This window comes from Austrofundulus limnaeus, unplaced genomic scaffold, assembly GCF_001266775.1.
Source record: "Austrofundulus limnaeus strain Quisiro unplaced genomic scaffold, Austrofundulus_limnaeus-1.0 Scaffold721, whole genome shotgun sequence".
NCBI lineage: Eukaryota > Metazoa > Chordata > Actinopteri > Cyprinodontiformes > Rivulidae > Austrofundulus > Austrofundulus limnaeus.
The window spans coordinates 122940-135698 of NW_013953123.1; the positions used below are offsets into that span (position 1 = coordinate 122940).

Consider the following 12759-nt stretch of genomic DNA (forward strand, 5'->3'; position numbering starts at 1 on the left):
CCATTTTATCTTTGAATCTGAGGGAACTAAAAGAAAGTGAAAGTTTTATGTTTACTAGATGTTGTAAAATTCTTTCACAAATGTCTTACATTAGTTTGCTGACAATAGTTCCAAATACCTGTCAGTCTTGGCAGAAAACMTTCAGGTTCCTGCAAGAACGATGAAGGGAAACTTTGTCTTTCAGAACAACAACAACCCAAAAATACGTCCAAATCAAGAAAAGAACGGTGCCACAAGAAGAAGATTAAAGTGTTGGAATGGCCCAGTCAGAGTCCAGACCTGAATCCCAGAGAAAATCTGTGGGATAATCTGAGAAGGGCTGTGCACAAGAGCTGCCCTCACAATCGGACTCATCTGAAGCATTTTTGCAAAGAAGAGGGGATAAATATTACCAAATCAAGATGGGCCATTCTGGTAGACTCCTGCCAGAAATGACTGTGCAGAAATGACATAAAATGTAAAGCTGATTCAAGAAATTATTAGTTTAAGGCTGTGCACATTTATGCAACCACCTTATTTTATTTATTTTTTAATGATCATTTTTACTCCCTTCTCTACAAAAATAATTTTTGTACAGATTTTAGCCTACATTAAAGGTGAAAAATAATTAATCTTGGTCATTTATTTACACCATAAAAACCTAGAATTTAACAGGGGCATGTTCACATTTTATATCCACTGTATTATTTTACACTGTGTAAATATTAGATAAATCAGAGGCACAACAAGCTTGTAATATTTAATAATTTGTGCTTAATTCGTGCATGGGTCAGCTGAGTTATACATGTATACCAAAATATGGTACAGARGTACTTTCAGGTGACAACAGGGGTCACTCTAATTCACTTACCTCCTAATTCACTGTWGTATAAATTAATGTTAATATAATTACTCTGTGATATTTTAATACAACATAAAAACAATGAAGCAGGAATGTTCCTATGAAACACTAATTTCTGATTAAATACTGCAAAAATGAGCCATCTAAAAATGAGTTTGTTTTAATTATTTATTTTGAATATGCACAAAATATCTAACTTCCCACTTATTACATAACATATATCAACATAGCAATTGAATAAGAGAGAAATAAAAAAACAAGGAAGCTCTAAATTGTAAAAATTGTACAACCAAAAAAGCAAAAAGAATAGTTGGTATAATCAAAAAGAAGTGAATATAAAATATCGGTAATTATACCTCAGCCCTTTGTTCCTCTAAATTTACACAAATTTTTATTTTGTGCTTCCCGTGATTTTCAATTTACAGGATTACAATCTTGATTTGTAATGAACAATGTTAATCAATATACTTCTCAAGCTACACATTTTTATACATTTYCYTAAAYTGCCTTGTATTTGGACATTGTCCGAGACCCCCAACCCCCACTTAATTTTTTCCAAAGTCTAACCCCAGAAATAGATACGCAGAAACCTTTCATGGTTGTTCACATAAATAAAATTTTAAATTTGTTTGCCCCTCTTAGATTGGACCCTCCCTCACGATTCTTGAATAAATCTTGAATATTTTTTGGCAGTTGTCCCTTATTTGCCTTATACATAACAATCTCTGTCTGATAAGATACAAAATCAATAAATTTAATGGATCTGTGTGTTCCAAATAACTGCCTTTATGTATAATTCTTATTATTGTTTTTTTTTTGCAGATTAATAAGTGACTGCAGTAAAGTTTTATAAGTATTTCCCCAAATCTCTGCAAATTAATTTAAAAATGGCAAAACAAGTGAACAGTAAAGCCTACRCAATGAAGATTGATCTGATACTTGTTTTGCTTTATTCATAACTGCAATACTTCTTGAGATATTGGATTGTACATGAGCAATATGTGGTTTCCAAGTTAATTTGTCATAAGATTACCCCAAGGAAGTTAATTTTATGCACTTTTCAATTTCCACTTCATCTACTTCTATACACACCTTTATGTTTTCTGTGTATTTACCAAATAACATAAACTTGGTTTTCTGTACATTTAATGATAATTTATTCCAATCAAACCATTTTTAATATTTTTTGATTCTTCATTTGTAACTGATTCCAGTTTTTAATATTATTATTAGCCCCAAAAATATTTGTCATCAGCAAAGTTGACTAAWTTTAATAGTTTCAATGCCTTATACATATCACTTATAAATAACCAAAACAATTTTTGGGCCTAATACTGACCCCTGTGGGACACCACAAACTATGTCCAAACATCCAGAACAGTAATAATCCAGTTTTACAAACTGTTGACGTCCATTTAAATAACTCTTCACCCACTCTAATGCCAGTCCCTTTATTCCGTATTTTTCTGGTTTAAATAATAATAATAATAATAATAATAATAATAATAATAATAATAATAATAATAATAATAATAATAATAATAATAATAATATGCTATGATTGATTGTGTCAAATGCTTTTGTGAGATTAATGAATTCACCTAATGCATGCTTTTTTTGTCTATTGTATCAGTGATTCCTTCAGTTGATTCCATCATTGCTTGTGATGTTCTATTTGCTCAAAAGCCATATTGACTTTCAGCTCGTATCTTGTATTTGTCCAAAAAATTCTCCAATTGATCCAATTGATAGCGGCACGGTGGCTCAGTTGGTAGAGCTGATGCCTCTCAGCAAGAAGGTTGCCGGTTGCAAATCCCGGCCTGGGGACCTTTCTGGGTAGAGTTTGYATGTTCTCTCCATGCATGCGTGGGTTCTCTCCGGGTACTCCGGCTTCCTCCCACAGGTCAGTGGGATCACTGTTATTTTAAACGCTCTAGGAGGATAATTTTGAGAGAGTTTCTTTCTCTGCTACATTTCTAAGCTTATTTCCAGAGCAGGCGATTTTTAAGTGTTCCAGCATTCATTCAAAAGGTGGCTTCAACTCAACCAAGAAAGCTGTTAACCAACTGAAGAAATGTATTAGTCATGTTAGATACTGATTTTAAAAGCACTACACCATTTTCTTAGTTTTCCTTTTTAAGTATTGACTTTTATAATCCATTGTTTAACTGTTTTTATGACTTGATTAAAATAGTTTAGATACATGCCCGAAACACCAACACAACACATAAAAAAAGTTAATCAAAATAAGTACAGGTTTTTTGTCAGAGTGTCTGCGATTCAGCCGTAGGACAGTGGTGGGCGTACCAGGCACTGAAGAACATGTATGTTTGCCGGGACTTCCCGTTTTCATTCAGCATGGGTTTCATGATTGATGGATCAACATTAAACCTCCATTCATTCCAGTCACTGGTGTTGTATGGTCCTCCTTTKCATCACATTTAATCTATTCAACATTTATGTGGTTTTGTCTTGATTCCAGTTTAACGAACACTAAATTTTCTCACACAACAACAATTAAAAACATCTTAAACAACTTGGACGTCCATCTAGGTTAAGAATCTCCATTGAAGCACAACAAGTTAAAAGATCATGCAGATTGATGGTGTTAAGGGTTAACAAGAAGGTTAATTTGCTTCACCCCCACTATTAACTCGTATTAGATGTTAGTTATCTCAAGTTTCTGTTCACAGAGTACGCTGTTTATTGGTGAGTTTAGTGAAAGTTTTGTGTAGCCTGATCTGATTTATGTGAACCCACTTGAATACTGGTTCTTTTTGTCCTTTGAGTTGGATTTGGTCAACGACCAAAGAGAGCTTATCGGTGATAAGAAAGGGTCTGGCCCAACGTGGCATGAGTTTATGTGCAAGTTTTCTGGTTTCAGTGTTGGACTGACCAGTTTTTAGAGCAAAAATGTAGTACCAAACCCTATCCATCAACCTACCTGCCTTGAGGTTACAGATAATGGAATATAAAATATAATGTACAGATAATCGATGGATTTCAAACTGAAAAACAAAAAGAAAAAAATTGTATCAGGACTCTGTACCACAGAGMAGACAGTGTCCCTACAAACCCAGGAGCCAGGCAGAAAGAGAAATCACACAYACGACAGGCCCTGGAGCAGTGTGGTTATCCTGACTGGGCTTTCCTGAAAGCAGACAGGAAACACAGACAGGATTCCATGCAACCTTCAGGTGAAAATGAAGACCCCAAACCCAGACCCAAACCAGTGGTTATTCCGTATGTTGCGGGTGTTTCGGAGAAACTGAGACGTTTATTTTCTAAACATGATGTCCCAGYAGCTTTCAAACCCCAAAACACATTACGGCAAAGGCTGGTTCACCCCAAAGATCCGGTGCCCCGGCACAAACAGAGCAATGTTGTATATGCTGTTAAGTGCCAGGAGGACTGTGACCAGTTATACATCGGGGAAACAAAGCAGCCACTGTTCAAAAGAATGTCCCAACACAGACGAGCTACATCTAATGGCCAGAACTCTGCAGTTTTCACTCATTTACAGGMCAGCGGTCACTCTTTCAGAGATGAGGATGTTCTCATTCTTGATAGRGAGGAACGTTGGTTTGAGAGAGGAGTAAAAGAAGMCATTTTTGTGAAGAAAGACCATCCATCATTAAACAGAGGTGGAGGCCTCCGTTTTCAGTTGTCCCCCTCCTACAGCGCGGCTATTGCCAGTATCACTCCACCCCCTGTTAACAATAAGTGTTAATTAGGTGTCAACGATAGCCATGTGATGTGAGTATCAGTCACATGAAGGCAGGGCTTAAAAGCCTGAATTTTGCCTGAAACTCTCAGACTGAAGAAGTCTCTTGGAGGAGAGACGAAACGTTTCATTAGAGAAGAACCCGTCCAGAAGACCTATACAAGTTTTTTCTTTTTGATTTTTTACCTGGATTACGGAGATGCATCAGGACAAACTGAAAAACAAAATATTAAAATTTAACGTAAAATGAATGAGAAAAAAGAAACAAATGTCCTGACAAAGTACAAGCAGACCCAATWAGAGTGAAGGCTGCAGCTTGTAAACCTTCACCTTTTTCACATATCATCCTTACTTTTTAGAAAACAGAAGAAATTTACTATAATAATTAAAAAGACCACAGTATTAGACAGCAGACAAGGACAAAGACCAGCGTTGTACCTGTARAACAGGTTGGACTTGATACCAGCTGAAAGCTGAGAAAGGAGTGGCCAAGAGCTCAGAAGAAAGGAGCAAAGGAATGTGGCAGCTGACACATGGATAACTTGCTGAAACTGAGAGAGACAGGAAGGACAGTCACTAGTTTAATCTTCGTGAACATATACTTCAAATCTTTTTCAAAAAAATTGTTTTCTAATCTTTGGAGTCATCAGAAAAAAGGTAAGAATAAAAAAGTGTAATGATCTCTGTCAGACTGTGTATATGCTTGTTTATAACTTTTTATGACAGTTTCAGGTATAAATGCGCACCTTGTCATTCTTTTGGGGACCAAAAACTGATCCTTATATGGTGGAACACCACTGATTATGTATTAGGAATAGTTAGGGTTTAGGGTAAGTGTCAGGGTTTGGCTACAAAAATGATTAGAAGTCAGTATGGTTCCAATAAAGATAGAAATACAAACATGTGTGAAGTAAGAACCAATRTGATTTCTTCCTCATATGGTCCACAGTCTGCATGAGTTTAAACAGATTTCTCTGATGTATGTTATGAATACATGAGTGTTGGGGAAATGATGATCCTCTTTGGTTGAGCTTTAGTCAGAATGCTAACATGAGATTTCAGTATAAATATAGAGAGCAGCAGCGTTTTCAACAGAGCTGTGTAAAGCCAGGATTAGATAGTGTGCTAAGTATGATAGCTGCAGGTGTCATGATAGAAATGTAAGAATAAGCTTATGAAGTCAATCAAAAGGAAGCCATGTTTTTTTTCTTCATTAGATTCGTTTAAAAATATCTGAGCAGTAGCTGTAAGTTRTTAAAGATTTAAGTTTACTCTGGTAAACAGAACTATAACTGCTGGAACATTCACTTTGAGCTAATAAAGTGCAAATAAAAGAGTCTGCAGCCCTGCATTTGATTTTAAGACACATAAAAAGTTGTGTAAACAGAAGAAAACTGAACTTGATTCTTGAAGTGTTTCATCTCCTGAAAGTTTGGGTCAATTCTTATAAAATGCTGGGTTGTTCCATCTGTACACATCAATAATTCACTAGAAGGAAAGGTTTGATCTGTTTTCTCTCTAACATGGAGCTCTGGCTTGTTTAGAACTTGATGCCAACAGGTACCTTCACACGTTAACCAAACAAAAGTTTGTTTTGGTTTGTTTCTTTTTATTGCAGATGTCTCAAATATACACTTTAATCCAGTTTACAGGAATAAATGTCCACATTGTGTCAAAGATTTTTCTTGCTTTTATACTAACTACCTTATAAATTAGGTAATATTCTACGGTATATTTTGTTAGGTTGGAGTTCCATTCCATGCATCTCAGTCGTCGTGTCTTTGGGCAGGACACTTCACCCTCTTGCCTGATGGTGGTCAGAGGGCCTAGTGGCCCTGGTGCATGGCCCAGGATAGCTGTGGCTACAATGTAGCTTATCATTATCAGTGTGTGAATGCATGCATGAATGGGTGAATGATTAAAGTGAGGAGCTTTGAGTACACAAGGACTTGCTTAAGCACTAAATAAGTTCAAGCWATTTACCACTGACTTGTTTTATTGTTACATAATTATACAATTATCCTCCATAAAACCGTTATGAGCAATGCTTTTGTCCTTTCACATTTTTCTTATCTTCATTTTTTATTGAGACCTGGAAGGTGACCTCTCTGATGGGTAAGGAGCTAACACTCTCACTCCCGACTCGTCACATAGTGACGCTTTTCCAAACTTCCCTCTGCGTCTTTTTTTTGACGTGTAGGGTACACCCGTTGCGTCAGTTTTTGATGCACCAGGCATTTCCGTGTTCCCTCGGCGTCCAGGTTTGACGTGTTGGGACGCAAAATATAGGGGTCTTTGACTTGGGGTCCGTGGTTAGTATTTGGGATCAGGGTTAATGGTTAATTTTAGGTAGGGGGTCAGGGACAGCATGTCTAAGGTGAATATTAGGTAATTTTAGGCTTTGGAACATGTAGGTTCACGTGAATTTCCAACAATTTCTAAAAATGGTTAATTTTAGGTACTAGGGTCAGGGACAGCATGTCTAGAGTGAATAAAGGTAATTTTAGGATTTGGGACGGTAGTTTTTGTGCATTTTCTACACTTTCAGAAATTATTACAACAGATTCCGCCCCATCTCATCAATAACTGACGCGAGGGGGTACCTGACATGTCAAAATTGGATGCAGAGGGAACCTTGGAAGTGTCAATATGTGACGACTCGGGARTGAGAATGGGTTGAAGGAGGTGGTGCATGAAATTGAGAGGTATCAACTAGATATACCTGGTATAGCATGTGCTCTGGAACCAGTTTTATTGAGGGGTCAGGACATTATTCTTCTTTGCAGTTGTCCATTAGAGGTACTAAGTTGGCGTGAGTCTACTTTTGCTGTCCTGGCTTAGTGCTTKTGTGATGGAGTTTTCCCCATTAGATGAGGGAGTAGCTTCCCTGCACCTTCATGTGGGGTGCAGGGAATTACAGGGAATAGGTTTATGGAACTGTTTAAATATTAATTAGACAATTCTCACAGTGGCCATCCTCAAACTTGGTCGTGGACACCCAGGGTCATAGAGGCTGTCAGATAGAAGAAAGAGTCCTATAGCGCCTTGTTGGCTGGTAGGAGTCCAGAAAAAGACTCCTGGTCAGCTCCGAGGAGAATTTGGCATCTGGCAGCTGCAGTGGGCAAAGCAGCACTTCACTAACACAGTGTTTAGTAAAGGTGGGGTGCTGCTGATGAGTGATGTTGTCAGGAGGTGGAAGGAATACTTCTCAGACCTTCTCAATCCCACTGGCATGTCTTCTATGGAGGAAGCAGATGGGTTTTGGGGTTGGTCTGATTATAACTGGTGCTGAGGTTCCCAAGGTAGTTAGGGCTCCAGGGGTGAACAAGATCTGCCCTGATTTACCGAAAGCTCTGGAAGTTGTGTCTTAGTTGACATGCCTTTGCAACATCACGTGGACATCAGGTGCAGTTCCACTGTATTGGCAGGCTGGGGTGGTCGTTCCCTTCTTCAAAAAGGGGTACAGGAGCATGTGTTTTAATTATAGGTGYACTCTCCTTAGCCTCCCTGGTRARGCCTATTTAGGGGAGCTGGAAAAAAGAATCCGATTGATGGTCGAACCTCAGATTCAGGAGAATCATTGTGGGTTCCCTACTGGTTGTGGAACACTGGACCAGCTTTTCATCTTCACGAGGGTCTTCAAGGGGTCATGGGAGTTTGCTCATCCAGTCTACATGTGTTTTGTGGATGTGGAGAAGGCATTCGAACGTATTCCTCAAGGTACACTGTGCGGTTGCTCTGTGAGTATGGGATTGTGGCTTCATTAAGGGTGATTCTGTCCATCTACAAGTGATGCGAGCAGTTGGTTTGCATTGCTGGCAGTAGGTCRGACCCCTTAAGGGTGGGAGTTGGACTCTGAACAGAATCGTGACAACGAGCAGTCRTGGCAACTTTTACGGGCAGGATTTCTCGGTGCAGCCAGGGGGCGGAGGGAGTCYGGTTCAGTGACCTCAAGATTCCATTTCTGCTATTTATAGTTGATGTGGTTCTGTTGGCGTCATCGTACCGCGATCTTCAGCTCTCACTAAAGTGATTCACAGCAGAGTGGGAAAGGATCAGCACCTCTAAATCTGAGTCTATGGTCCTCAGTTGGAAAGGGGTGGATTGCTTCCTCYGGCTTGGGGCACGCAGTCCTGGCTCAGGTAGAGTTCAAGTCAGGCGCATCTCACTGGGAGGAGACCCAGAGGAAGACCCAGGACACGCTGGAGGGACTATGTTTCTCAGCTGGTCTGGGAATGCCTTGGGATTCCCCCAGAGGAGCTGGTCCAAGTGGCTGGAGAGAGGGARGTCTGGGTCTCTCTGCTTAGGCTGCTGCCCCCACRACCCAATCCTGGATAAGTGGAAGATGCATGGATGGATGGTTTGTGGATTTCAAGTATCTTGGGGGGTTTTGTTCACGAGTGAAGGAAGAATGGAGCAGGAAATTTACAGACGTATCGGTGCAGCTTCCTCAGTGTTGTGGACTCTGTTGTGGTGAAGAGAGAGCTGAGCTGTATCCATCTGAGCTGTGTACATGGCCACAAATTTTTGGGTGGGGACCAAAAGAACAAGATTACGGATACAGGCGGTTGAACTGATGACATCATAATGACATAAGCACATTTTTTCTCAGACATGACAAAGCATTTTCACACAAACCAAGGACCTTAACTGCCATCCAAAAAGTGTTACTATGGTCAAGTTGGATTTGTTTTATTTTTGGAAAATTTTATTGTAGTTTTGTGTTGTAATAAGTAAAAGCTTGTATCAATCTAATCTTTGTTCAACAGTCAATGTTTTTAAAAAATTGTGTATTTACTGTCATTACACCAGTAGTACAAAGCATGACACCTGAAATTTAATCAAACAAACACAATAAAGACTAAAATGTTTGTAAAGGTCAGGAGATGAGTTTCATGGTCGATTTAGTTCTAAAGCTATTCCCGTTAAAAAAAAGTGCTACTTATAATCCTGAAAACAATTCAGTTTGCTTTTTCCTATTTGTTACAAAGTTCAATCAGTAAAAGTTCAACTACGATAGAAAAAAACTTAAAACATGAATTCTAAATGTATTTTTTAACAGACAGAATGAAGCCAAGAGTTTGTGTTCTTTAGTCAACTTTATTGTTAGTGATGAAGAGTTTTAGATGTTTTTTTAATCTATTTTCCCTGCAAATATGTGTTAAGGTGTACAAAAATACAGGGTTGTCTTCATTACAGTTTTGGTTTTTAAATGATTTGAAATTCCCTGCTGGAGACGGTCAGGACTGTAGGCAGACCAGTCCAGAACCTGCCCAGCCTGAAGAATGTGATCTTATAAGGTTTTCATGAGAAATACTCAGACTTCCCAACAAAACACGTGGCCAAAAGTGTTGCTGTAGAATTCCTGCTGAACTTTTCTGCTCTGATGCTGCCATCAGAACCCTGACCCAAGCCCAGGACCACCACAGAACTGGGGTTTTGGACTTGTTGTTCACAACAGTCCAGATAATCCAACAAAAGTCCAAGCTCAAAAATATATGTATCATGCTAACTTGCTCACGTACCAAATCTTTATATTTTTTGTTAGCCTAAATGGGAGAAGTGTAGCTGAAAGGATCAGGGAGGTCTGACTAAATTCTGCTTCATGGTTAGACCTGATAAGTCTTTTGCAAAGGACTGTTTCCATATTTAACATGCTGACATCACGACCATGAGACCATAAACTCACCAAACCWGAATAACTTGATAGTGAAAATTTCCTCGTTTGTGCTTAGTTRTTGTGTGAAACAGTGGGTGTGTTCAGGTGCAGGAAGGACTGCTTCTTATAGAGTATCATTCTACTGGAATGCAAACAAACTAGTTGTTTAACTGAGTTTCACATTTAAACCATTTAATTTGTTTYAGGAAAGTCTTCATTTTAAGGTTCAAGTGAAAAACTCTAGTTTTTCTCATGTCTTTTGTGCATGCATGTGTTCTCTCCAGACACTCTGGTTTCCTCCCACAGATCAAAAACATGACTGTTAGGCTACTTGGTAACTCTAAATTCAATCCAATTTATTWATAAAGCTCTTTAAAATTCTTCCAAAAGAACAAAGTGATGTACAAGAAACTACAATAAAAACACTCAACAATGAAATATTAAAAATCAAATAGAGTAAAACAAATAATAAAATAAAAATCAATCAACAATAGATGAAAAACATAAAAACAAAGAAAAATTTGATMGAAAACATAAAAATCAACATCCTAAGATGAAGCAAACCCCAGTGATCAAAAGTGTGTTTTAAGCAGAGGTCTATAAAGTGCTTGGGAAAAAAAATAGCTAAATAAAAGTAAAAATATCTTAACAGTAAATGTCTTGTAAAAATACATTTCACTAAATAAAGGTCATAAAACATTTTACAAAAATGGAGAAAGTAAAAGTACTTTTACAAACTGTCAAAGAAATAAACTGTTGAATTTACATAACTAAASCAYTAAACCAAGATGAGTAAATTGAGCAACACACATTGTCTTTAAAAGTATTTACTTCACTAGGTTTAGTGGAACCAGACTTGTTTGAGTTAACACAAAAGTTAATTTTTAGTGAGCATAAGCAAATCCTTTCATGATGAGTTTGGATATATTTAATTTTGTACAGTACAACTAGGTGTTACATTTTAAAGTAAAGTAGTAAAAGTATGATGATTTTTAAAAATACTTGGTAAAATAACAAAATCCTGAAAAAAATTAAGTACTGAAACAAAGTAAATGTACTTAGTTTCTGTTGAACTAGGTATTTTCCTGGCGGTCATCTTTGCAGTTCTTTATTTGTAGTCCCTCATTTTATGGTTATCTCAAGTGGGATTGAACCCAAAAGTTAATCAGTTCAAGATAATTTTCTGAAAGTTTCATYATGATCCTGTCATTAGTTCATGASATATCTTGTTAACAGGAAGAAAACATAAGGTGTCTCTCTCTAAGTTAGTGCAAACAACTTGGGGAGGAATCAGAGAAGCATTCCATCCCAGTGAGATAAGAGCCATAAATCAGGAGAAGCCCAGCAGCTTGTCCTTGAGAAAGAAACGAGCAGAGCTCTGGGCGTTGACTGAGGATAATAGCTTTGGTCTACGTGGGCTACGGGACGCACKCTGTCTCCAGGTGATGTTGGCTGTGAGTTTCCTGCCGTTTCTCTGAGAGCTCTTATAAATTGATTGTGTGTCTTRTTTCAATATCTGSTGTGTAATAAATTCACTTAAAACTATTTTTAACTTCCAGTACAATTTTCTCAGTTTAGCTGTTTTCAGACAAAAGAACTCAGYGAGATCAAAGGTCAAAGACGGAAATCCTGATCTCTACATTACTATAACTCTCTGGTTTTAAGAGATGATTTAAAGAGAGGAGCTTGATAACTGAAAGCTCTGCCTCCCATTCTACTTTTAGAAACTCCAGGAACCACAAGTAAACCTGCAGTCTGACAGTGAAGTGCTCTGTTAGGAAAGKATGGAACAATAAGGCCTGAGTCACACCACAAGAAAATCAGGCTGATTTTTGCCTTTCCGACAATCTTAATGAAGTCCAGATTATGGTGATGGCTCTATAGATAATCTGAGCAGATACTCCTGCCGTGGGTGGTGAGTTAAGAGTGATCTAGTCAGCTTGGAAGGATGTCAGGACCGCTCCGACCTCAAATCAGGGATATTCAAYGTGCTTGATTTTTTTGGTCCGATATCACAGTGTGTAGTGTTCACCTGAGCTCTCAGCCTGTTGAATGAGACGTGTAGCCAATCAGAAAGCGAGGTGACATAAACAAAAACTGTCATAAATCACCAGAAACTCTGCTGGACRTTAAAAGTCTTATGGGATTGTTTTTCATCTGGTAAAAATAGTTCACAAGCGATCCACATTGTTTCTTCCTTGTTGCAAATGTTTATTTACTCTGAACTCACGKCTCTCTGGAGGTCACGTGAGATTTCTCCTCAGGCATCTGAATTCTCGCAAGATTTCAGGAAGTCTCGTGTGATTTAATATCTGACAGTTCATGAATGAAATCTCTTTTGGTGTGTGGTGTGTTGTCTCTTGCCGTGTGTCTGTACACCACCCACTGTGGGACCAAACCTGGTACATCCATGATTTTTTTATCCTCATGTGTGGACTCTATCAGTCTTTGATAATCGGCTGAACGGTTTAAAATATTGTAGTGTGACTCAGCCTTAAGATGTTCAGGTCCAAGAACCATAACCTCTGTCTTATC

The 12759-nt window shown here is 38.2% G+C and overlaps 1 protein-coding gene across 1 annotated transcript in view; it reads left to right on the forward strand.

Annotated features, from left to right (window-relative positions):
• Positions 1-5083: 5083 nt before the first annotated feature.
• Positions 5084-12759, forward strand: part of LOC106532147 (tripartite motif-containing protein 65) — a gene marked incomplete at its 3' end in the record, with an annotated part of 9325 nt that continues 1649 nt past the window's right edge. The window contains 1 exon segment of the mRNA XM_014028161.1: positions 5084-5222.